Source organism: Nematolebias whitei, chromosome 1 (genome assembly GCF_014905685.2).
Source record: "Nematolebias whitei isolate Nwh7 chromosome 1, NemWhi1, whole genome shotgun sequence".
Classification (NCBI taxonomy): domain Eukaryota; kingdom Metazoa; phylum Chordata; class Actinopteri; order Cyprinodontiformes; family Rivulidae; genus Nematolebias; species Nematolebias whitei.
The window spans coordinates 7603348-7607619 of NC_056498.1; the positions used below are offsets into that span (position 1 = coordinate 7603348).

A 4272-nucleotide genomic window follows, 5' to 3' on the forward strand; every position below is an offset into this window, starting at 1 on the left:
ACACACACACACACACACACACACACACACACACACACACACACACACACACACACACACTGTGCAGCAGTAACTACAACTAAATGTTTAACTGCTGATCAGACCTGAACACCTCTGAGGAGTTTTAGACTGTCCCTCAGTACAGAACAGCTTCAACTCTGGATGTTGGTGGTTTCCTCACAGTAACTGCTGCTTCAGGTCCTTCCACATCTGGATTGGATTAAGGTCAGAACTTTGACTTGGCCATTCCACAACATGAATCTTATTCTTCTTGAACCATTCTTTGGTAGAACCACTTGTGTGCTTTGGGTCATTGTCGCTACATGACCCACCTTCTCTTAGATTAAATTCAATTCCATTCAGTTTATTTATATAGCACCAAATCACAACAAAGTTGTCTCAGGGCACTTTACAGGAACATTCACATACATAAAAGCCAATTAGTAAAGTTCTCTATCTAAGGAATCCAGCAGACACGTTGAATCTTGGCTTTGTTACAGTCTCCCATCCTGAGCAAGCACAGTGGCAACAGTGGAAAGAAAAACTCCCTTTTAAAAGGAAGAAACCTCCAGCAGAACCAGGCTCAGGACAAGCGGCCATCTGCTTTGACCGGCTGGTTGAGAGGACAGAAAGGAGAGACAAACGAACGCAGAATGGTAGGTCCAGGTATAGGTCCAGGTGTATCTGAAAGACAAAAAAAAAACACATGTTAAGGATAGAAAAAATAATTACAAATACAAAACAGGTTGAGCAGAGTAAGTAAAGACAGTAGTAGAGTGAAAATTGTGGTCAGTTTGTCCTCCAGCAGTCTAAGACTATAGCAGCATAACTAAGAGGCATCTCAGGAAACCCAAGCCGACCCTAACTATAGGATTTAGCAAAAAGGAAAGTCTTAAGCCTAGTTTTAAAACTGGATAATGTGTCAGCCTCACGGACAGAGATTGGAAGTTGGTTCCACAAGAGAGGAGCCTGATAACTGAAAGATCTTCCTCCCATTCTGTTTTTGTAAATTCTAGGAACCACAAGTAAACCTGCAGTCTGAGAGCGAAGTGGTCTGTTTGGAAAATATCAAACAATAAGATCTGTAATATAAGATGGAGCCAGGTTGTTGAGGGCTTTGCAGGCTAGAAGTAAGATTTTGAATTATATTCTGGACTTGACAGGGAGCCAATGGAGAGAAACTAAAACTGGAGAAATATGATCTCTCCTACTAACTCCAGTTAAGACTCTGGCAGCAGCATTTTGGATCAACTGAAGACGTTTTATAGATGTATTTGGACATCCAGATAATAAACCATTGCAATAGTCCAGTCTAGACGTGACAAATGCATGAACCAGTTTTTCTGCATCATTTTTAGATAAGATGTTTCTAATTTTAGTGATATTACACAGATGGAAGAAGGCGGTTCTAGTAACGTTTTTAATGTGGGGGATAAAAGACATGTCCTGATCAAAAATAACACCAAGATTTTTAACATTTTTAACAGAACTGGAGGACAGATTAATGCCATCTAAGGAGGGAGAAAGACTGAAAAATTCATTCCTACGGTGCTCAGGTTCAAAAACCAAAACCTCAGTCTTATCTGTGTTCAACAGGAGAAAATTAAGGGTCATCCAGGTTTTTATGTCTTTAAGACATGCTTGTAGTCTAAGTAGCTGATTGGCTTCATTGGGTTGAATGGACAAATATAATTGTGTGTCATCAGCATAACAATGAAAATTTATCCCATGCTGTTTAATAACTTTACCTAATGGAAGCATATATAAAGTAAAGAGTATTGGCCCAAGCACTGAGCCCTGAGGAACTCCATGACTAACTTTGGTGTATGAAGAAGATTTATTATTTACATTTACAAACTGGACTCTATCAGATAGATATGATTTAAATCATTTTAGAGCCGTTCCTGTAATTCCAACATCATATTCAAACTTCTGTAGTAAAACATTGTGATCAACTGTATCAAATGCAGCACTGAGGTCTAATTCAATTCATGGACAGATGTTCTGACATTTTCCTTTAAAATTCTTTGATATAATTCAGAATTCATTGTTCCATCAATGATGACAAGCCATCCTGGCCCAGATGCAGCAAAACAGACCCAAACCATGATACTACCACCACCATGTTTCACAGATGGGATAGTGTTCTTCTGCAGGAATTTTACTTTTTCCAAACATTTAAACCAGAAACTTTTCTTTTGGTCTCATCTGTCCACAAAACATTCTTCCAACAGTCTTGTGGTTTGTCCACGTGATCTTTAACAAACTGCAGACGAGCAGCCATGTTCTTTCTGGAGAGCAGTGTTTTGTTTTTTTCTTCAACCCTGCCATGAACCATTGTTGTTCAGAGTTCTCCTGATGGTGGACTCATGAACATCAACATCAGTCAATGTGAGAGAGAAGTTAGCCTGGGCTCCTTTGTGACCTTGCCCACTATTCCACTCCTTGTTCTTAGAGTGATCTTTGTTGGTCCACCACTCCTGGTGAGGGTAACAACAGTCTTAATGTTCCTCCATATGTACACAATCTGACTGACTGTGGAATGGTGGAGTCCAAACTCTTTACAGATGGTTTTGTAACCTTTTCCAGCCTGATGAACATCAACAACTCTTTTTCTGAGCTCCTCAGAAATCTCCTTTGTTCCTCCATGATCCACATCCACAAACATGTTGTGAAGAGCAGACTCTGATAGATTTGAAATTTCTTCGGACTTGTCCTTGATGAAGACAAACACTTTTCTTCCCTCTCCTGCCTTCCTTCTGCTTTTGTTCTTTGTCCTGTGTATCAGAGCCTCTCTTTACACATCTTGCGAATCGCAAATTCTGGTCAACTGGTCGCTCAATGCAATTGATCAAATTTTCTCAACAAAGAGACAGGGTCCATGAGAACCCTCATGCCCTGAAGGGACACACACAGCTGGATATGTCATGGATTCCTGGAGTGAATGGAAGATGATGTGTCTGTCTGTAATGTCTGTTGAGGACCTAGAAGACGTATACATTATTGGATATATGATAACGGGTTTCTGAATTTTGGAATCGGCGGATACCTGGGATATCGACAAATTAGGAAGACGTCGGCAGCAGTTTTGGCAATGGTGAGGCTGCCTGCCTTATGTGAAGGATTGCACTGTGCGTTGAGTGCTCAGACTCATATGCTTTGCGAGCTGAACCATAAGCTGGACGTGATTTCTGAGAATCGTAGGCCACTCGCCACTGCTTAGAACTCACCGGCATGAAAGAACTGACCTTGAAGAAGACTAACAAGCATGGACCAGCAGAATGTCCACAAATCTGGCTGTTTGGAGTCACCATTGAGTATACCAGCAGAACTGAAGGCAGACATGAAATCAGTAGAGTCGGCCTGCCCAAAACAATTGTAGTTTATCTAGTTTATCTGAATCTGGCCTCTTCACTTGGCCTTGGACAGCCAACTTATCTCAAATTGCTCCTAGTGGATATGAAAATCAAGAAACTCTGCCCCCCCCCCCCCCACACACACACACACACACACACACACCCGAACATCTGTGGACCCTATCAGAGTTGTACCAGCTGATAGACACTGTAACATATTTCAGGACTATGGAAACTATCTGGAAGTGTACATGGACAATCTCACCATCTTGTCGTACCCCCCACGCAAATGTATTATGTCTATGTTGCTTTTGTGCTGAGGTAGCTTTTATTGCTGCCTTACACTGTGCCCTGTGTGCAAGGATACGGTGTGAGAGATCTTTTTTTATACCTGCTCTCCTCATGTTTTCTTCCCCTTTTCTTATCTAAGCGATAAGGGCAGCGTTTCATAGAAGCTGCAGCCCCGGCACACTTCTGTCTACCCTTCAGACGGTTGTATGGAATGTAATTTTGTTGTACTTAACTGTGCAATGACAATAAAGTTGATTCTGATTCTGATCCCTGTTCTTTACATAAAACAGGTGATCATAGTCCCATTGATTGAAAACACCTGACTCTAATTTTACCTGGAAACTAACTGCTAATCCTAGAGGTTCACATATTTTTACCACTCACAAATAAGTAATATTGGATTATTTTCCTCAGTAAATAAATTATCAAGTATAATATTTTTGTCTCATTTGTTTAACTGGGTTCTCTTTATCTACTTTTAGGACTTGTGTGAAAATCTGATGATGTTTTAGATCAAATTTATGCAGAAATATAGAAAATTATAAAGACATCACAAAATTTCAAGCACCCTTGTATGTATATATATATATATATATATATATATATATATATATATATATATATA

General features: G+C 40.1%; 1 protein-coding gene across 1 annotated transcript in view; it reads left to right on the forward strand.

Annotated features, from left to right (window-relative positions):
- The window catches only part of mllt3 (MLLT3 super elongation complex subunit), a 152106-nt gene that overhangs the window by 146739 nt on the left and 1095 nt on the right, over window positions 1-4272 (forward strand). The window lies entirely within an intron of this gene.